This window comes from Bufo gargarizans, chromosome 8, assembly GCF_014858855.1.
Source record: "Bufo gargarizans isolate SCDJY-AF-19 chromosome 8, ASM1485885v1, whole genome shotgun sequence".
Lineage (NCBI taxonomy): Eukaryota > Metazoa > Chordata > Amphibia > Anura > Bufonidae > Bufo > Bufo gargarizans.
In genome coordinates, this window is record NC_058087.1 from 98401919 (window position 1) to 98425122 (window position 23204).

Consider the following 23204-nt stretch of genomic DNA (forward strand, 5'->3'; position numbering starts at 1 on the left):
TATATATATATATATACCACTTATTATACAATGTGTATGTATACTACATATTATATAATGTGTATATACCACTTATTATACCACTTATTATACACTATGTATATATACCACTTATTATACCTTAATATATATATATTTCATAATGTGACCAAACACACGAGTTGGTTTCATGAAAACATCTTCTCATCCCCCTGAGCCAGAACAAGACAGCGCTTTATTCAAGTTACATATATATATATATATATATATATATATACCACTTATTATACAATGTGTATATACCACTTATTATACACTATGTATATATACCACTTATTATACCTTAATATGTATATATATATATATATATATACCACTTATTATACAATGTGTATATACCACTTATTATACACTATGTATATACCACTTATTATACCTTAATATATATATATATATATATATATATATATACCACTTATTATACAATGTGTATATACCACTTATTATACACTATGTATATACCACTTATTATACCTTAATATGTATATATATATATATATATACCACTTATTATACAATGTGTATATACCACTTATTATACACTATGTATATATACCACTTATTATACCTTAATATGTATATATATATATATATACCACTTATTATACAATGTGTATATACCACTTATTATACACTATGTATATACCACTTATTATACCTTAATATATATATATATATATATATATATATACCACTTATTATACAATGTGTATATACCACTTATTATACACTATGTATATACCACTTATTATACCTTAATATGTATATATATACCACTTATTATACAATGTGTATATACCACTTATTATACACTATGTATATATACCACTTATTATACCTTAATATGTATATATGTGATATATATACATATTAAGGTATAATAAGTGGTATATATACATAGTGTATAATAAGTGGCATATACACATTATATAATATGTAGTATACATACACATTGTATAATAAGTGGTATATATATATATATATATATATATATATATATATATATAGTGTATAATAAGTGGTATATACACATTGTATAATAAGTGGTATATATATACATATTAAGGTATAATAAGTGGTATATACATAGTGTATAATAAGTGGTATATACACATTGTATATTACGTGGTATATACACATTGTATAATACGTGGTATACATACATAGTGTATGATATGTACATTGTAAGATAAATGGCAGAGCCTGGGCAGGCTGCAGCTCTCGAGTAGGTGCCTTCTGGCCAGTACTTCACTACACCATCAGCAGCAGGAGGAATATCAAAGCTCCTCTACAAAAGCGCCTGGATCCAAGCAGTGTGTTCCAAGATTAGTAAACGGGGCTTTTATTGCTTGAGCCAGAAGCATGTAGAGAGGGAGTGCCCGCAGCAATCCCTGGCTGCTTTCCCAGTCATGGGCACCGGGTGGTAGAGCTTGTCCACGGTCGCCTCAGCAAGCAAAGGGTGCTTGGACCGAGGCGCAGCAGTGAGGAGGCACGGCCGTGACGTCACTGGGCTGGCAGAGCGGCTGCATACCTCTTCACACTGAGCGCAGGGAGAGCTGGTGCAGAAGCAGCTGCGGTAAGTGACTGGCTCCGGTGAGTGCTCCTGGGAGTAGCACTGGAGGTGTGGAAGGTATTGCAGTCCTGCATGCACTCATCACCTATTCATAAAGCGGAGGAGATAACTGTAGATAATTGTTCCTACTCTTCAGTTAGAAACTTTTCCTGTTGTGCTGTGCATGAGGCCGCAGACTCCTACCAGTGGCAGCAGGGCCCCCTGTTCCCCCTCAGCACCTAACGGGGTCCCCGTTCCCCCTCCCCTCTAGGGGGTCGCCCACGATAATTTGGACTGGGGCCTCAGTCTGGCTGTTAGGCTCTTTGAGTTGGAGGAGTTCATGAAACTTTTGACTGAGAAAAGTGCATTGGAGACTTCTGCATTATTCTCCTCTCCAGTACTGCAATGGCAGGACTGAATTCTCCTCGCTGGTACTGTTATCATGCAATTCATATCTTCTTTGTGTGGTGCCAAATCAATTAGAAGTGTGAGCGCTCCATACTGCTTTCATAATGTGACCAGACACACGAGTTGGTTTCATGAAAACATCTTCTCATCCCCTGAGCCAGAACAAGACAGCGCTTTATTCAAGTTACATTCACTTAAAGGGGTTCTGCACTTTCAATTAACTGATGATCTATCCTCTGGATAGATCATCAGCTTCTGATCGGCGGGGGTCCGGCACCCGGGACCCCCGCCAATCAGCTATTTGAGAAGGCAGCGGCGCTCCAGCAGCGCCGCGGCCTTCTCACTGTTTACCGCCGGGCCGCCCGCCCACTGACCTCACGACTTGTATCAACTAGAGTGGGCGCGGCTAAGCTCCATTCAAGTGAACAGAGCTTAGCCGCGCCCACTCTAGTTGATACATGTCGTGACGTCAGTGGGCGGGCGGCCCGGCGGTAAACAGTGAGAAGGCCGCGGCGCTGCTGGAGCGCCGCTGCCTTCTCAAACAGCTGATCGGCGGGGGTCCCGGGTGTCGGACCCCCGCCGATCAGAAGCTGATGATCTATCCAGAGGATAGATCATCAGTTAATTGAAAGTGCAGAACCCCTTTAAATCGCAGACATGACATCACAAAAGGGGTGTTCCTTAAGAAAAGACTATTGGCTCCTTATCTTGATGGGAGTGGTTTCAGCAACTTCAAATCTGATTTCATAGGTAGATTTGAAAATGGCAACCTAACTCCCCTCCCCCAGTGACCTTAATGGGGTTGTCCGAGTTATGAAAAAAAAAATAGCACTGAAAATCTGATGGGCTGCGATATATAGCTAAGGGCTCTTTCACACTTGCGTTCTTTTCTTCCGGCATAGAGTTCCGTCGTCGGGGCTCTATGCCGGAAGAATCCTGATCAGTTTTATCCTAATGCATTCTGAATGGAGTAAATTCCCTTCAGGATGCATCAGGATGTCTTCAGTTCAGGACCGGAACGTTTTTTCGGCCAGAGAAAATACTGCAGCATGCTGCGCTTTTTGCTCCGGCCAAAAATCCTGAACACTTGCCGCAAGGCCGGATCCAGAATTAATGCCCATTGAAAGGCATTAATCCGGATCCGGCCTTAAGCTAAACGTCGTTTCGGCACATTGCCGGATCCGACGTTTAGCTTTTTTAGAGAGTGGTTACCATGGCTGCCGGGACGCTAAAGTCCTGGCAGCCATGGTAAAGTGTAGTGGGGAGCGGAGGAGCAGTATACTTACCGTCCGTGCGGCTCCCGGGGCGCTCCAGAGTGACGTCAGGGCGCCCCACGCGCATGGATGACGTGATCGCATGGCATGTCATCCATGCGCATGGGGCAATATGACGTCATTCTGGAGCGCCCCGGGAGCCGCACAGGCGGTAAGTATACTGCTCCCCCGCTCCCCACTACTACTATGGCAACCAGGACTTTAATAGCGTCCTGGCTGCCATAGTAACACTGAACGCATTTTGAAGACGGATCCGTCTTCAAATGCTTTCAGTTCACTTGCGTTTTTTCCGGATCCGGCGTGTAATTCCGGCAAATGGAGTACACGCTGGATCCGGACAACGCAAGTGTGAAAGAGCCCTAAGCTAAGCAAGTTTTATGCAAAAAAATTATAATATATATTTCCTCATTTCCCTGGTTCTTTTCTTGCCCTTTGTTTACATGCAATAAAAACAATCTCTGCCCCTCCCCCTGCACTTCTAAGGGAGTGAATACAAGAGCTGCCCTGAGTGACATGTCTGCCTGCTGGGAGACTCTGCAGCATGTTGTATGTGTAGGACTACAAGTCCCAGCTGTATAATGACACTGCTAAGGGAGTGAATACAAGAGCTTCCCTGAGTGACATGTCTGCCTGCTGGGAGACTCTGCAGCATGTTGTATGTGTGGTTCTGCAAGTCCCAGCTGTATAATGACACTGCTAAGGGAGTGAATACAAGAGCTGCCCTGAGTGACATGTCTGCCTGCTGGGAGAGTCTGCAGCATGTTGTATGTGTAGGACTACAAGTCCTAGCTGTATAATGACACTGCTAAGGGAGTGGATACAAGAGCTGCCCTGAGTGCTGGGAGAATCAACAGCAACTTGTAAGTATAGAACTACAAGTCCCAGCTGTATAATGACACTGCTAATACACACAGGATCTTCCCCCTACCTTCTTGTGCAATGCTCTCTCTAGTCTGTCAGCTCCTGTGCCCAGAATTTTCACTGCTGCAGCTACCCAGTCTGTGCAGCTGAAGGGGTTAATAATCCTAGGGGACAGCAGACGGCAGTGAAGGGGGGTGGTGGCCAGCACAGTGACATCTCTTTACAGGCTTGTAAACTAACTTTATCAGAACAGAGAGAGAAGCTGACATCACAGGTCATGTGACCCTCAGTGAAATCTGAGAAACCAGCAACTGGAGATAAAGTGAGTTAATTGGAAAGCTGTTAAATTTGCCAAGTTAGGAACTAAGAAAGAACAAAAAAAACTCGGACAACCCCTTTAAGACAAAGAAATGCACAAGAGGATCATACATCTGGTTTACTGCCATCTAGTGGACGAAAATGTGTACTACAGAATGTTCACTTTATATAGAGAGAGAAATAAAATGTATCTCTCACAAATCCTTCCTTTTGCGGGAAATAGACCATGGGTGAACAGGCATAGTGAGGTACTCTCCCAACACCCTAAACAGCAAAGAGCTGGACTTCCCTTATTGCTTCACCAGGTCCCTTCAACTCCCTTTCAGGTTTGCCTTCACCTTGTCCTATTTACCCCGCAACCATCAGCAAGGTTTTATTTCCTTCAGGATGGAATAATCGTTGTCTTTTAAAAGGACACAGCACATATGCAGTACATAGTGTGGGCATGGATGTATTAAACATTTTAAAAAATATCTTTTTTTCCTAAAATCGAGAACTATATAACAGCCTGTTAAAGCCAAATGCTAAAAACACTGTAGTCACTGAACCAGTTCCCAAAACATTGTTCTGGCCATGATGTGATTAATTTCAGATTTTTTCTCGTCAGTTCATTTGATAGAGTCCATCAGTTTCTTCAGATCCTTGGCGATCCTTCCATCAGGGGCAGTGTTGTCCGGAATATAGATGCAGCAGGAACTTCCAATGATCTTTTGGACCCCTTATTTTTCTGCTGTCAAGGACCAATTCTGTAGAGTCATCACCGAAAAAGAGCTCAGTTGTTCCACCATTCCCTTCGCAGCATCACAGGTGTAATTCACAAATCTCTGTTGATGACAATCTACATATTTTTTTTTTTATTACTACTGATCATAGGAATTAATTACTCAAATCCTGCAGCTATCTGACTTTTAGCTTAAAATTCATTAGAAACTCTTCTACAGACACCAATGTATCCATATATTCATGTGAGTCAAAGGATGTAGGGAGTGACCTCCTTAGGCTACTTTCACACTTGTGAGTTCCGTTTGAAGGCTCTCACAAGCGGCCCCGAACGGATCCGTCCAGCCCTAATGCATTCTGAGTGGATGCGGATCCGCTCAGAATGCATCAGTCTGGCACCGTTTGTCCTCCGCTCCGCTCAAAAGGCGGACACCTGAACGCTGCTTGCAGCGTTTGGGTGTCCGCCTGGCTGTGCGGAGGCAAACGGATCCGTCCAGACTTACAATGTAAGTCAATGGGGACGGATCAGTTTGAAGTTGACATAGTATGGCTCAATTTTCAAACGGATCCGTCCCCCATTGACTTTCAATGTAAAGTCAAAACGGATCCGTTTGCATTATCATAAAAAAAAAAAAGCGTTTGCATTATAGGTGCGGATCCGTCTGTGCAGATACCAGACGGATCCGCACCGAACGCAAGTGTGAAAGTAGCCTTAGTCGTTACCGGACATTGTTTTGCTCACTGATTTGATCTCGCTCAGGAGGTTACAATAGAACAAATGGCATCAGTACTTGATCAGGGTAAATTGGCCACCTCATTCTACCTGCATCCTAGGACGGAGTTTCAAATCTCCACACAATCAACTAATAATTTTGGTTGATAAACCAACTGTCAGGAACTATCAGAGTCACTACTTGTCTTATTCAGCTGAATTATGTAAGAACAATATCCTGGAAGGAAAATACTAAAGAGCTTTCCTGTATAAAATCCTGTCTCTAAGGCCAGTTTGTCTTCATATTTTTTAATTAGCCAAATATTTTATGCAAATTATAGGTAAGGGTGTAGGAGCCACAGATGCAACAGAACTTTAAAAGGGTTCTGCAGTTTGTTTAAACTGATGAGCTATCCTCTGGATAGATCATCAGCATCTGCTAGGCGGGGGTCTGACACCTGGGACCCTCGCCGATCAGCTGTTTGAGAAGGTAGCAGTGCAGTTACTTTTTACCGCAGGCCCAGTGACGTCATGATTCTCATCTTCTTTGTGTGGTCCTAATCAATTAGAAGTATGAGCGCTCCATACTGCTTTCATAATGTGACCAGACACACAAGTTGGTTTCATGAAAGCATCTTCTCACCCCCCTGAGCCAGAACAAGAGAGATCTTTATTCAAGTTACATTCACTTAAATAGCAGACATGCCATCACAAAAGGGGTGTTCCTTAAGAAAAGACTATTGGATCCTTAACTTGATGGTGTCACCACCAGATCTTTGAGAAATTCTGACCCTGACTCCCTCCGTATTAAGTGTAGGGAGCCGGTGGTCGTGTCCCCTACTATTATAGGGTGTTCAGGTGTCATACAGTTGAGGAACGAGGGTATGCAATTTTCTACCATTGAGATTTTTGCATAGGCTGAGCAGTAAGGGAGAGAGCTAGGGCTGTTACCGTGTTTACTGACCATAAGAATCTGGACTACTTGGAGTCAGCCAAGCGTCTGAACCCGAGACAGGCCAGATGGTCTTTGTTCTTTTCAAGGTTTAATTTTGTTGTCACGTTCCGCCCTGGGGTTAAGAATGTGAAGGTGGATGCCCTTGTTTTCCGGGAGGGGGAACTTTGAAGACCCGGGTCCCATTTTGGCTGAAGGGGTGGTTGTGTCTGCCCTGTATCCTGAATTGGAGGCAGAGGTTCAGGCAGCCCAGGCAGAGGCTCCTGATCTTTGTCCTCTTGGGAGGTTGTTTGTGCCTCTCACTTTACGACACAAGGTTTTTAAGGAGCACCACGATACTGTCCTTGCTGGGCACCCGGGGGGTAGAGCCACAGTGGATCTCATTGCTCAGAGATTCTGGTGGCCGGCTCTTCGTAAGTCGGTTGAGGGTTTTGTGGCAGCCTGCGAGACCTGCGCTCGTGCCAAAGTCTCTCATTCACGGCCATCAGGTCCTCTCCTTCCGTTACCCATTCCTTCCCGTCCTTGGACACATCTGTCCATGGATTTCATTACAGACCTGCCACGTTCCTCGGGGAAGACTGTGATTCTGGTGGTGGTGGACGGTTTTAGCAAAATGGCGCATTTTGTTCCTTTTCCTGGTTTGCCCAATGCTAAAACACTGGCGCAGGCATTTATTGATCACATTGTCAAACTGCATGGTATCCCTTCAGACATAGTCTCTGATAGGGGCACGCAGTTTGTTTCCAGATTCTGGAAGGCCTTCTCTTCTCGCTTGGGGTTTCGGTTGTCATTCTCTTCTGCTTTCCACCCGCAGTCGAATGGCCAGACAGAGCGCGTCAATCAGAATCTGGAGACATATCTGCGTTGTTTTGTGGCGGAGAATCAGGAGGATTGGTGTTCTTTTCTCTCCCTTGCTGAGTTTGCTTTAAATAACCGTCGTCAGGAGTCCTCTGATAGGTCACCATTTTTTGGTGCATATGGATTTCATCCGCAGTTTGGGACATTCTCTGGAGAGGGGGCTTCTGGTTTACCTGATGATGAGAGATTCTCCTCGTCTTTGTCATCTATTGGCAAAAGATTTAGGATAATCTAAAGAGCATGAGTGAGAGATATAAGCGTGTGGCGGATAAGAGACGTGTGCCTGGTCCGGACCTGAATATTGGTGATCTGGTATGGTTGTCTACTAAGAATATCAAATTGAAGGTTCCTTCCTGGAAGTTGGGTCCAAAGTTTATTGGGCCTTGCAAAATCTTGTCCGTCATCAATCCCGTTGCCTACCGTCTTGATCTTCCTCAGACTTGAAAGATCCATAATGTTTTTCACAAGTCCCTATTAAAACCTTATGTCCAACCCACTGTACCCTCCTCTTTGCCTCCTCCTCCGATTGTGGTTGATAGTAATCTTGAATTTCAGGTCTCTAGGATTGTGCACTCTCGTATTGTCCGTGGTTCTCTTCAGTACCTCGTTTATTGGGAGGGTTATGGTCCTGAGGAGAAGATGTGGGTTCCAGTGGCGGACATTAAGGCCACTCGTCTTTTCAGGGCATTCCATAGGTCCCATCCTGAGAAGGTGGGCTCTGAGTGTCCGGAGTCCACTCGTAGAGGGAGGGGTACTGTCACCACCAGATCTTTGAGAAGTTCTGTTAGATGTTCTTTAGTACCTTCTGCATGATCTTCTTTTGTTTTGCTTTCATTTTGACATTTCTCCTCCCTCTCCGAGCTGTCATCTATTAGCAGTGATTGCCTCCCTATATATCTTCTCCCCATACTGCCTTACCTTGCGGTTTATACAACTTCCTGGAGTGTGCTGATGCTAGAAGCTGTTACTGCTGCATCCACAAGATGTCTGTTTCTTTATTTATGTTTTCCTGTGGGATTGATCCTAGGTGACCCTCACTCCCTCCATATTAAGTGTAGGGAGCTGGTGGTCGTGTCCCCTCACTATTATAGGGTGTTCAGGTGTCATACAGTCGAGGAACGAGGGTATGCAATTTTCTACCATTGAGATTTTTGCATAGGCTGAGCAATAAGGGAGAGAGCTAGGGCTGTTACAGGGCTAACCCTTTTGTTCCTTACTTTTGGATCAAGTCAGTCGGATCTTCATTTGTGTCTTCTAGTTTTCTGTAACACCATCCGTGACAGATGGGAGTGGTTTCAGAAACTTCAACTCTGATTTCATAGGTAGATTTGAAAATGGCAACCTAACTCCCCCTCTCCCAGTGACCTTAAGACAAAGAAATGCACACGAGGATTATACATCTAGTTTTCTGCCATCTAGTAGACAAAAATGTCTACTGTACAGAATGTTCACATTATATCTATCTATCTATCTATCTATATATATATATATATATATATATATATATATATATATACACACATATATAGAGAGAGAGAGAGAGAGAGAAATAAAACCTATCTCTCACAGAACCAGAATGCCAGGGCTGAATTCTCCTCTCCAGTACCAGAATAGCAGGACGGAATTCTCTCTCAGGTACTGGAATGCCAGGGATAAATTCTCTTCTCTGGTATAGGAATGCCAGGGATGAATTCTACTCCCCGATACTGGAATGCCAGGGATGAATTCTCTTGTCCAGTGCCAGGAATGGCAAGGCTGAATTCCCTCTCAGGTACTGGAATACAAGGAGACCAGCTAAAGAAAACACTGTGGAGCCTCATTTAACCACCTCAGCCCCGCTAGGTGAAACCCCCTTCATGACCAGAGCACTTTTTACACTTCGGCACTACACTCCTTTCACCGTTTATCGCTCGGTCATGCAACTTACCACCCAAATGAATTTTACCTCCTTTTCTTCTCACTAATGGAGCTTTCATTTGGTGGTATTTTATTGCTGCTGACATTTTTACTTTTTTTGTTATTAATCAAAATGTAACGATTTTTTTGCAAAAAAATGACATTTTTCACTTTCAGCTGTAAAATTTTGCCAAAAAAACGACATCCATATATAAATTTTTCGCCAAATTTATTGTTCTACATGTCTTTGAAAAAAAAAAAATGTTTGGGCAAAAAAAAAAAAAAATGGTTTGGGTAAAAGTTATAGCATTTACAAACTATGGTACAAAAATGTGAATTTCCGCTTTTTGAAGCAGCTCTGACTTTCTGAGCACCTGTCATGATTCCTGAGGTTCTACAATGCCCAAACAGTAGAAAAACCCCACAAATGACCCCATTTCGGAAAGTAGACACCCTAAGGTATTCGCTGATGGGCATAGTGAGTTCATAGAACTTTTTATTTTTTGTCACAAGTTAGCGGAAAATGATTTTTTATTTTATTTTTTTTCTTACAAAGTCTCATATTCCACTAACTTGCGACAAAAAATAAAAAAATCTAGGAACTCACCATGCCCCTCACAGAATACCTTGGGGTGTCTTCTTTCTAAAATGGGGTCACTTGTGGGGTAGTTATACTGCCCTGGCAATTTAGGGGCCCAAATGTGTGAGAAGAACTTTGCAATGAAAATGTGTAAAAAATGAACGGTGAAATCCGAAAGGTGCACTTTGGAATATGTGCCCCTTTGCCCACCTTGGCATCAAAAAAGTGTCACACATCTGGTATCGCCGTACTCAGGAGAAGTTGGGGAATGTGTTTTGGGGTGTCATTTTACATATACCCATGCTGGGTGAGAGAAATATCTTGGCAAAAGACAACTTTTCCAATTTTTTTATACAAAGTTGGCATTTGACCAAGATATTTTTCTCACCCAGCATGGGTATATGTAAAATGACACCCCAAAACACATTCCCCAACTTCTCCTGAGTACGGCAATACCAGATGTGTCACACTTTTTTGCTGCCAAGGTGGGCAAAGGGGCACATATTCCAAAGTGCACCTTTCGGATTTTGCAGGCCATTTTTTACACATTTTGATTGCAAGGTACTTCTCACACATTTGGGCCCCTAAATTGCCAGGGCAGTATAACTACGCCACAAGTGACCCCATTTTGGAAAGAAGACACCCCAAGGTATTCCGTGAAAGGCACTGCGAGTTCCTAGAATTTTTTTTTTTGTCACAAGTTAGCGGAAAATGATGATTTTTTTTTTCTCTTTTTTCCTTACAAAGTCTCATATTCCACTAACTTGCGACAAAAAATAAAAAATTCTAGGAACTCGCCATGCCCCTCACGGAATACCTTGGGGTGTCTTCTTTCCAAAATGGGGTCACTTGTGGGGTAGTTATACTGCCCTGGCAATTTAGGGGCCCAAATGTGTGAGAAGTACTTTGCAATCAAAATGTGTAAAAAATGGCCTGCAAAATCCGAAAGGTGCACTTTGGAATATGTGCCCCTTTACCCACCTTGTCTGCAAAAAAGTGTCACACATCTGGTATCGCTGTACTGAGGAGAAGTTGGGGAATGTGTTTTGGGGTGTCATTTTACATATACCCATGCTGGGTGAGAGAAATATCCTGGCAAAAGACAACTTTTCCAATTTTTTTTATACAAAGTTGGCATTTGATCAAGATGTTTATCTCACCCAGCATGGGTATATGTAAAATGACACCCCAAAACACATTGCCCAACTTCTCCTGAGCACGGCGATACCAGATGTGTGACACTTTTTTGCAGCCTAGATGCGCAAAGGGGCCCAAATTCCTTTTAGGAGGGCATTTTTAGACATTTGGATCCCAGACTTCTTCTCATGCTTTAGGGCCCCTAAAAAGCCAGGGCAGTATAAATACCCCACATGTGACCTCACTTTGGAAAGAAGACACCCCAAGGTATCCAATGAGGGGCCTGGCAAGTTCATAGAGGTAATGAGGTAATGAGGTAATGAGTCATACAGGTAATGAGATTTTTTTTTCCGTTCAGCCTCTGGGCTGAAAGAAAAAAATGAACGGCACAGATTTCTTCATTCGCATCGATCAATGTGGATGAAAAAATCTCTGCCAAAAAAAAAAATGGAGGGGAAAGGCGTCTGCCAGGACATAGGAGCTCCGCCCTACATCCATACCCACTTAGCTCGTATGCCCTGGCAAACCAGATTTCTCCATTCACATCAATCGATGTGGATGAATAAATCATTGCCGGGATTTTTTTTTATTTTTTTATATATATATACAAAGTGTTTGCCAAAGCATAGGAACGCCGCCTCCTCCTCAGCTCGTATGCCTTGGCAAACGTATCTGTCACTGCAGAGGAGAAAATCCCGTCTTGCAGCGCCGCATACACCGACTTGCGTGTAATCTGACAGCAGCGCAATGCTTCTGTCAGAATGCACATCGGTGCTGCAGCTAGTCAATCGGTTGGTCCACCTGGAAGGTAAAAAAAGAAAAAAAAAAAAAAAAGAAAAAACCAGGCCGCAACGCAATAATCTTATTAACTTTGCAACAGAACATATAAACTTTAACTTTTTTAACTGAACATTAACCTTTTTGCTTACTGGTGTGTTTTTTTTTGTTTTTTTTTTACCTTTATAGAACAAACCTCTCCTTCCCCATGGGTCAATGTGCAAAGCGCAAATCGCTCAAAGATGTGGCGAAGTGCGTTATGCACTTTGTCCCATGTGAAAGGAGACGTTTGCAGCAGCAGTGAGTGAATGGGCCCTAATAGCCCTGTGTGCCTGTCCTGGTGAGATGATCCCTATGCTAATAGTGTACCTGTGAGTGGTACTTCTGGAAACACTCTCCAAAGCATAGGGCAGGGTGGTCCGGACAGTCAGGACAGAAATAGCGGGTGTCACGCCTTATTCCACTCCTGCTACAGACACGACATCTTTTTCGGGGTGACTGTTGGGTTGAGGTACCAGGAATGACATTGGGGTAATGTCGCTCGTGTAGACGGCTAACTACACTGGTGGTTGGGGCCACGGAACCTCCTGGATACAGGAGGTTCTCGATGATCTCTTCCTGAAATTTGAGGAAGGATCCAGTTCTCCCAGCCTTACTGTAGAGAACAAAACTATTGTACAGAGCCAATTGAATTAAATATACAGACACCTTCTTATACCAGCGTCTGGTGCGTCGGGAAACTAAATACGGAGACAACATCTGGTCATTGAAGTCCACCCCTCCCATGAGAAAATTATAGTCGTGGACTGAGAGGGGCTTTTCAATGACACGGGTTGCTCGCTCAATTTGTATTGTCGTGTCTGCGTGAATGGAGGAGAGCATGTAAACGTCACGCTTGTCTCTCCATTTCACAGCGAGCAGTTCTTCGTTACACAGTGCGGCCCTCTGCCCCCTTGCAAGACGGGTGGTAACGAGCCGTTGGGGGAAGCCCGCGTGACTAGTTCGCTCGGTACCACAAGCGCCAATCCGTTCTAGAAACAAATGCCTAAAGAGGGCCACACTTGTGTAAAAATTGTCCACATAAAGATGGTACCCCTTGCCGAATAAGGGTGACACCAAGTCCCAAACTGTCTTCCCACTGCTCCCCAGGTAGTCAGGGCAACCGACCGGCTCCAGGGTCTGATCTTTTCCCTCATAGACACAAAATTTGTGGGTATAGCCTGTGGCCCTTTCATAGAGCTTATACAATTTGACCCCATACCGGGCGCGCTTGCTTGGGATGTATTGTTTGAAGCTAAGGCGCCCGGTAAAATGTATCAGGGACTCGTCTATGCAGATGTTTTGCTCTGGGGTATAAATATCTGCAAATTTCTGGTTGAAATGGTCTATGAGGGGCCGAATTTTGTGGAGCCGGTCAAAAGCAGGGTGGCCCCTGGGACGGGAGGCGGTGTTGTCACTAAAGTGCAGGAACCGCAGGATGGCCTCAAAACGTGCCCTGGACATAGCAGCAGAGAAGATAAATTGTGTGGCATACCTGTTTGTTTCGGCCACAACTATGTCTAAAAGCTCCGCAGTCAAGAACAGCTCAAAAAATCTCAGGGCCGAACCGATCTGAGCTGTCTCAACCCGAACTCCAGACTGGGCAGTGAAAGGGAAAACTACAGGTGCGGCTGAAGTTGGGGACTGCCAATCAGGGTTTGCCAGCACCTCTGGGATTCTAGGGGCTCTACGGGCACGTCTTTGTGGTGGCTGCGACGGGGTCACTACTGCACGTGCCACCGTACCAGCTTCAACTGCCCTTCTGGTGCTCGCTACTTCACCAGGTTGTACGGCAGTGCTGGTACTAGGTCCAGGGAGGGCTGGGCTGCTGGTGTATGCCTCACCACGTAATCCGACAGCACCAGCCCCACTCTGCTGCTCTTGAAGCGGATCCTGCGCAACCTGCGGTCTAGCGACACGGGGCCGGGTACGCCTGGTGGTATCAGGGACCTCAGCCTCCTCGTCCGAACTTTGGGTCAGAGAGCCACTGCTTTCTACAGGTTCGTATTCTGACCCGCTGGATTCATCAGATGAGGGTTCCCACTCCTCATCCGACTGGGTCAGAAGCCTGTAGGCCTCTTCAGAGGAATACCCCCTGTTAGACATGTGGGCAACTAAATTTAGGGGTATTCCCTGAGACTACCCAAGAAAAAAAAAGCAAGCCTGTCTTACAAAGGGGAGGCTAGCGAAGTACCGGAGGCCGCTGCGGTTGATAAAAAATATCAAAACTGATTTTTTTATCGCCGCAATGCGTGTAAAGTGAATGTGCAGTGATCAAAAAACTGCGGTGGGGCGGGTGTGGGCGAACGCAAGTGTGGGCGACCGATCAGGCCTGATCGGGCAAACACTGCGTTTTGGGTGGAGGGCGAACTAAAGTGACACTAGTACTATTATAGATCTGACCGTGATCAGTTTTGATCACTTCCAGATACTATAAAAGTACAAATGCTGATTAGCGATACGCTAATCAGCGAATAACGGACTGCGGTGCGGTGGGCTGGGCGCTAACTGATCGCTAACTACCTAACCAAGGGACCTAAACTATACCTAAAACCTAACGGTCAATAACAGTGAAAAAAAAAAGTGACAGTTTGCACTGATCACTTTTTTCTTTTCACTTGTGATTGACAGGGGTGATCAAAGGGTTAATTGGGGTTCAGGGGGGTGATCAGGGGCTAAAGTGTAGTGTTTGGTGTACTCACTGTGAAGCCTGCTCCTCTGCTGGATCCAACCGACGAAAAGAACCAGCAGAGGAGCAGGCAGCCATATAACAGATCATATTTACAAATATGATCTGCTATCTGGCACTTTGATTGGCTTTTTTAAAAATCAGCAACCTGCCAGCCACGATCATTGGCTGGCAGGTTGCTGGCGAAATACTTCTCGACGAAATGCCGGCGCGAACTGCGCACGCGCAGTCGCATACTCGCGTCATCTCGCGTCTCGCGAGATGACGCGTATATGCTTGACTGTGTGCAGCGCTGGAATGCAAGGGATGAATTATCTCTTGTATTCGAATGCCAGGGATGAATTCTCCTCTTTTGGTACCAGAATGCCAGGGATGAATTCTTCTCTAAAATACTGAAATGCCAGGGACGAATTCTTCTTTCTGGTAATGGAATGCCAGGTAAGAATTCTCTCTCAGGTACTGGAATGCCAGGGATGAATTATCCTCTCAGGTACTGGACTGCCTGGGATGAATTCTTCTCTCGGGTATTGGAATCCCCAAATGAATTTTGTTCTCTGGTACTAGAGTGCCAGAGATGGAACTTTCCCTTTGGTACTGGAATACTAGTGATACTTTTTCCTTTCCAGTACTGGCATGTTAGTTATACATTCTCCTCTCTGGTAATGGAATACCAAGGTTGAATTCTGTCTCAGGTACTGGAATGCTAGGCCTGAATTCTGTCTCTGTTACTGAAATGCTAATGATAAATTATCCTCTATGGTAATGGAATGCTAGGGGTAAATTCTCTTTCAGGTACTGGAATGCCAGTGATGGGTCATTCACTTTGGTACTGGAATCCCAGGGATGAATTCTCTCTCGGGTACTGAAATGCCAGGGATGAGTCATTCTCTTCTATACTAGAATGTCAGGGATGGAGAATTCTCACTGGTACTGGAATGCCATGGATGAATTCTCTCTAAGGTACTGGAATGCCAGCGATGGATCATTCACTTTGGTACTGAAATCCCCAGGATGAATTCTCTCTCAGGTACTGGAATGCCAAGGATTATTTTTTCTCTTCTGTACTAGAATGCCATGTATGGATCAGTCTCTCTGTTACTGGAATGCCAGGGATGAATTCTACTCTCAAGTATTGAAATACCAGGTATGAATTCTCTTTCAGTTACTGGAATGGCAGGGATAAATTCTCACTCAGGTACTGGAATACCAGGGATGAATTCTGTCTCTGGTACTGGAGTACTAATGATAAATTATCCTCTCTGGTAATGGAATGCTAGGGATGAATTCTCTCTCAGGTACTGGAATGCCAGGGACAATTTTTTCTCTTCTGTACTAGAATCCTGGGGATGGGTCATTCTCTCTGGTACTGGAATGCCAGGGATGAATTCTACGCTCATGTATTGAAATACCAGGTATGAATTATATCTTTCAGTTACTGGAATGCCAGAGATTAATTCTCTCTCAGGTACTGGAATGCCAGGGACAAATCATTCTCTTCTGTACTAGAATGCTAGGGGTGGATCATTCATCATCAGAGGAGGGCATCTAAAGTAATAACTGGAATGGGGCAACTACAGTACCCTGAAAGATTATCAAAATTAGGGTAATTCACTTTAGAAAAAAGACGACTGAGGGGAGATCTAATTAATATGTATAAATATATCAGGGGTCAGTACAGAGATCTATCCCATCATCTATTTATCCCCAGGACTGTGACTGTGACGAGGGGACATCCTCTGCGTCTGGAGGAAAGAAGGTTTGTACACAAACATAGAAAAGGATTCTTTACGGTAAGAGCAGTGAGACTATGGAACTCTCTGCCTGAGGAGGTGGTGATGGTGAGTACAATAACGGAATTCAAGAGGGGCCTGGATGTATTTCTGGAGCGTAATAATATTACAGGCTATAGCTACTAGAGAGAGATCGTCGATCCAGGGAGTTATTCTGATTGCCTGATTGGAGTCGGGAAGGAATTTTTTATTCCCCTAAAGTGGGGAAAATTGGCTTCTACCTCACAGGTTTTTTTTTTCTTTTTCCTTCCTCTGGATCAACTTGCAGGATAACAGGCCGAACTGGATGGACAGATGTCTTTTTTCGGCCTTATGTACTATGTTACTACGTAATCTTATATTTTTTTTTGATTGGGTGACTAAAATAATAGATGGAGGAGGTGCAGTAGACATCACTTATCTAGACTTTAGTAAGGCTTTTTATACTGTCCCACATAAAAGGCTTATCAATAAATTGCTGTCTTTGTGCTTGGACTCCTATATTGTTAAATGGATTAGGCAGTGGCTGAGGGACAGACAACAGAGGGTTGTAGTCAATGGAGTATATTCAGACCATGGTCTTGTTACCAGTGGGGTACCTCAGGGATCTGTTCTGGGACCCATATTGTTTAATATCTTTATCAGCAAAATTGCAGAAGGCCTTGATGGTAAGGTGTGTCTTTTTGCTGATGACACAAAGATTTGTAACAGGGTTTGTGTTCCTGGAGGGATACACCAAATGGAAAAGGATTTAGGAAAACTAGAGGAATGGTCAAAAACCTGGCAACTAAAATGTAATGTTGATAAGTGCAAGATAATGCACCCGGGGGCGTAAAAACCCAAGAGCAGAATATAAAATCAGTGATACAGTCCTAACGTCAGTATCTGAGGAAAGGGATTTAGGGGTCGTTATTTCAGAAGACTTAAAGGTAGGCAGACAATGTTATAGAGCAGCAGGAAATGCTAGCAGAATGCTTGTGTGTATAGGGAGAGGCATTGCCAGTAGAAAGAGGGAGGTGCTCATGCCGCTCTACAGAGTACTAGTGAGACCTCATTTGGAGTATTGTGCGCAGTACTGGAGACCATATCTCCAAAAGGATATTGATACTTTGGAGAGAGTACAGAGAAGAGCTACTAAACTAGTACATGGATTGCAGGATAAGATTTGCCAGGTAAGATTACAGGACCTTAACATGTATAGCTTGGAAGAAAGACGAGACAGAGGGGATATGATAGAAACTTTTAAATACATAAAGGGAATCAACAAGGTAAAAGATGAGAGATTATTTAAAAGAAGAAAATCTGCTACAAGAGGACATAGTTTTAAATTAGATGGGCAAAGGTTTAAAAGTAATGTCAGGAAGTATTACTTTATTGAGAGAGTAGTGGATGCATGGAATAGCCTTCCTACAGAAGTGGTAGCTGCAAATACAGTGAAGGAGTTTAAGCATGCATGGGATAGGCATTAGGCCATCCTTCATATAAGGTAGGGCCAAGGGCTATTCATAGTATTCAGTATATTGGGCAGACTAGATGGGCCAAATGGTTCTTATCTGCCGACACATTCTATGTTTCTCTCCAGTACTGGAATGTTAGTGATAAATTCTCCTCTCTGGTAATGGAATACCAGGGAGTAAATCTATCTTATGTGCTGGAATGCCAGGGATGAATTCTGTCTCTGGTACTGGAATGCTAGTGATAAATTCTCCTGTCAGGTTTCTGGAATGCCAGGGATGGAACTTTCACTTTGGTACTGGAATCCCAGGGATGAATTCTCTCTCTCAGGTACTGGAATGCCAGGGATGAATCATTCTCTTCTGTACTAGAATGCCACGGATGGATCATTCTCTCTGGTACTAGAAAGACAAGGATGAATTCTCCTCTCGTGTACTGGAATGCCAGGAATTAAATCTCCTCTCAGGTACTGGAATGCCAGGGATTAATTATCCTCTCAGGTATTGGAATACCAGGGATGAATTCTCCTCTCTGTTGCTGGATTGTTAGGGATGGAGTCTTCTCTTTGGTATCAAAATGGCAGGGATAAATTCTCTCTCCGGTACTGGAATGCCAGGGATGAATTTTCTGACAGGTAATGGAATGCCAGGGATGCATTCTTCTCTTAGATACTTGAATGCCATGGAAGAATATTCTCTCTGGTACTGGTTAGCCAGGGATAAATTCTCTCTCAGGTACTGTAATGCCTGGGATGAAATCTTCTTTCAGGTACTGGAATCCCACAAATGAATTTAGTTTTTTGTTACCGGAATCCTAGTTATGAATTCTCCTCTCAGGTACTGGAATGCCAAGGATGAATTCTCTTTCAGGTACAGGATTTCCACGGTTGAATTCTCTCTCCGGTACTGGAATGCCATGGTTGAATTATGTCAGGTACTGGGATGCCGGGGATGAATTGTCTTGTGAGGTTCTGAAATGCCAGGGATGATTTCTCCTCTCTGGTACTGGAATGCCAGGGATCAATTCTCCTGTTAGGTACTGGAATGCTAGGAATGGATTCTCTCTCAGGTACTGGAATGCCAGGAATGTAAGTGGTGTTCTCTAAGTCTCACTCTGGCAGATATGCTCCAATGACACAGATTGTCTTTCAGCCCAGGAGGAAAACACAGACCTGGTGGTATGGGCATTAGTAAAAGATGGGGGAGCTAATCCCTCTACTAAGTAACAAAGCTTGATACATTCCATAATCCATCTGGATAGTTGGTTTAGAAGCTCTGTGTCTTCTCTTCCTACCTTGTAGGATGATCAGGAGATTTTCATCCTTCCGAAAGGAGGCAGTTCTGTTGATGTAAATCCTAAGACATCTAACCAGATCCAGGTTAGCCAGGCTCCTATCCTCTTCCATCTCTGAAGAAGGAGAGTAAGATGGTAAAGATATAACTTGATTGATATTCGCAAAGGAAGCCACCTTTGGGGAAAAAGAAGAAAGAAATCTTAAAAGGACCTTCCAAGGTCGGAAGGTAGTGTAAGGTTCAGCAGAAGAGAAGTCTTGAATCTCTCTTACTCTCTTTGCAGAGGTAACTGCCAAAAGTAGTACCATCTTAAGAGTGAGAAACCTAAGTTCCACATCCTCTAAAGGTTCAAACGGCTGTCTGGCAAGCTGTTTAAGGACAAACACCAGATCCCATAAAGGAATAGGTCTTGTTAACCTAGGGCGCATTATTGAAATGGCTTTAACAAAGACTTGACCACTGGTTCTTCAAAGTACTTTCTGTGAAGAAAAGCAGAAAGTGCTGCTATCTGAACCTTTAAGGAATTTGGAGGAAGTCTTCTATCAAAACCGTCTAGTAGAAAATCCAGGATTTGAGGTAAGGATGGTGTAAAAGGATCTATCTTCTTAGTAGAACACCAGTTGTAGAAAATCTTCTTGACTCTAGTGTAAGTCCTATTAGTTGCCTCACTCCTAGAGTGAGAAAGTGTGTCCAATATACGGTCCGAAAAACCCTTGGCTTTTAATAAGGACCTGTCAATTTCCAGGCTGTAAGGTTGAGTACCTTCAGATTGTGGCAGATTTGCGTGCCATGGGTCACGAGATTCTGCATGGGGGGAAGTCTACAATAATTCCCTTGACTCATAGTCATTAACTGGGAAAACCAGGATATCTTGGGACAGAAAGGTATGATTGCTATGACCAAGGCCTGATTCTCTCTCACCTTCATCAATACCCTGGGTACCATGAAAATTGGTGGAAATATGTAGCCAGCCTGAAATTCCACTGGAAGGACATTGCGTCTACTGCCAGAGAATTATCTGCCGTGTAAAAGGAGCAAAACATCCTCAGTTTGGCATTGTCTCTTGTTGCCATAAGGTCGGGTCGATTTATGGAAGTCCCCAACTATCCACTAGTTGACAGAAAATTTCCTGATTCAGAGACCATTCTCCTGGAATAGTAAGGCTGCGACTCAGTCAGTCTGCTAATACATTCATTGCTACCTTTATGTGGACAGCAAGTAACCTGGTTACTGCCCAACAAAAAATATTCCCTACTTCCTGAAGAAGAGTTACAGATCTGGTACCCCTCTGCTTGTTTATGTTGTCCGTCTTTATTTTTACCACTTCTCCAGTCAGAAGAAGGGAAAAATGGCGCAGGGCATAGAAGATGGCTCTGAGTTCCTTCATATTGGAGGAGAGGGATGTAACGGCACGTTTCAGCAGACAAGGGGTTAAAATTCGTTTAGGCGATATGCCCCTTTCTGAGATGCAGGCACAGCTACTGCAGAACACCAACCTCCCAAACTGGATACAAAATAGCACTCCAAACTGGAACCTCGCAAATAGCTGTCAGTCAGACGAACAGGAAAAGCGTATCCGTCAGCTTACACTCCTGGCAATCAGTCTCCAACAGCATACAGGGAATCCCCCCAATAACGAGACAAGGCTCCGTCTTGAGGATCTAGCAGTGGTCTGACTGTACTTCAAGTACAGCCTCTTTTATTGATAAAAAAAACAAACATAGTACTGCCCACAGGGTTTTGAAATCCAACCAATCAGTAATTCACAACACACACATTGCAAATACAGCAACCAATCGTTCCCGCCCCCTAGAGGACCAGAAGGGAGACTGCGACACAGGACAGATACAACATATCCCCACAATGCATCATGGTTTCCTCCCCTCTGTCCCGGAGACGACAGAAGACAATCCAATTATCTCTCAGGACAAAAGGGAGATCACCAATACACATGTGGAGACAACAGGACAGAAATCACCATTTAAACACACAATGGGACAATAGAAACACACCCACACAAAATCCTCCCCTCTGCCGATGATGACCATTGAACACAATGACGAATATAATTATCAAAGGCAGAGAAATACAGTTTTATAAAACATATCACAGGAACCCCAAAACATGCAATAACCCCATAACCAATATATCCTTGGAACCGGGGGATCTGGGTGAACCACATGTCCAAAATTCACCCACATCCGTTCAGTAGTTTGGAAGATACAGTTACACTGGAAATATACAAGTTATACCGAAAATAGTCACTAATAAATGTGTCCCCTGTTTGGTAGTTTCAAACTACTGAATGATGTCTCTGTGCACCAAATACAGGCAAGATAGCACCGTGTTGAAAAGTCAGAACAGTGTCTGTGAGATAAAATGGCCGCTATCTATTGTTCTCACCATGTGCTTCATACAAGCAAGTAAGGCAAATGATGCAATCCAGGGACAGAGGGCTCCGTCCCAAGTGCCTTAAGACCCAATAACTTAAGGGACCATAATCCCAGGGCAGGAGGCTGGTAAACAGCCCCCTCCAAAACACAGTGGCGAGGTTGGTTTCGCCACACATCTCCCCCCCCCCAGGGAAGACTAACCAGATACCTGACCTCACGCCGGTCGGTACCTGAGTTAGTCTGGCAGCCCACCCACAACCCAATACTGGACCTGCTGAATTTCGTAGCCTGTCTCTGTCCAGTGAATCCACCAAGATTATATTTGTAGCTGGTACTCCCGGTCTCTGAGTTGCTCCCTGGCTTGGAGTGGAGGTTGCTTTGTGGGCAGGGATCAGCGGGACTCTGCCCTGGTGCCAGCACTACCACGGAAGAAGCCTGGTTGGAGTCTGGTTGTTGGAGGGAGAAACCGACTGTCTCCCCTTTGGCTAAACAGCCCTGTTGCTGGGGGGCAGGACCGACTGTCCCTACCCCCTGTGCTGTAAGTGCAGAGACCACGGTCCCATCTGCACTGTTGTGGGGCTTACTGTCTCCCCCTGGTGCGTTAAGCTGCCGCTGGGGAGAGGGGGTAACGAGCTCCTCTCCCATACATACTTCAAGCCGCTGGGGAGGGCGACCGGCCGCCTCCGCTCCCAATACAGTGTCCTGCTGCTGGGGAAAGGAGACTGGGCTCTCTATTCCCTGTAGGACACTCTGCCGCTGGGGGACAGGACTGACTGTCTCTGCCCCCTGTAACTCTGCCTGCCGCTGGGGAATGGAGACTAGGCTCCCAATTCCCTGCAGGACCGGTGGAGAGACCTCGGTCCCATCTCCACCGGCCACCTGGGGTTCTTCCCAGTAAACATCAACAATATCCTCCCAGCTGAAGGGCTCTGGACCTGGGTCTGACTTCTTGCTGTCCTGCTGAGCCTTCCCAATGGAGTGGAAGAGATCTCGGTAGTCCTGCTCCAGTTCCCACTCCAGGGTTGCTAGGTGAGCCAGGTCTTGCTCTACCTCATGGGGGTCATCCCACTCATGCCTAGCCTCCCTCTCATAGAAAATGTCCTGAAGTCTGGACTGTGCAGGGCTCCCGAAGTCAGGCTCTGCAAAGGACTCCCATAACAAGCCAGGACCATCAAACTCCTCTCCCTCTGGCTTGTCATGCTCAGCTGTCCAGGGTATAAACTGTGCCACATACCACCAAAGCGCCTGGTAGGCATCCTCCAGCCATAGCTCCTGCCATACCCGGTGCTCTAGTTCCTTCACCCATTCCTCCAGGGGCTGCTCTCCCAGGAAGGACATCCGCAGGGCCACTTGCTTCTGCAACCGCTGCTCTTCACTGGGGAGACTCTCACCTCGCTGGTATTGTACATTATCCAGGGCCTGGTACCAGATGCCTTTCCTTAATGCATCCCGGCCATCCAGGTTCTCCTCCTCGTATAACACT

General features: G+C 44.6%; 1 protein-coding gene across 6 annotated transcripts in view; it reads left to right on the plus strand.

Moving 5' to 3' along the window:
• The first annotated feature begins 1525 nt into the window (after positions 1-1525).
• Positions 1526-23204, plus strand: part of GULP1 (GULP PTB domain containing engulfment adaptor 1) — a 1095073-nt gene continuing 1073394 nt past the window's right edge. For 5 of the 6 annotated variants that reach the window (XR_006391011.1, XM_044302630.1, XM_044302637.1 and 2 more), the window contains exon 1: positions 1526-1615. The gene's annotated coding sequence lies outside the window, so the exon portion shown is untranslated. The other variant, XM_044302632.1, reaches the window with a different exon arrangement.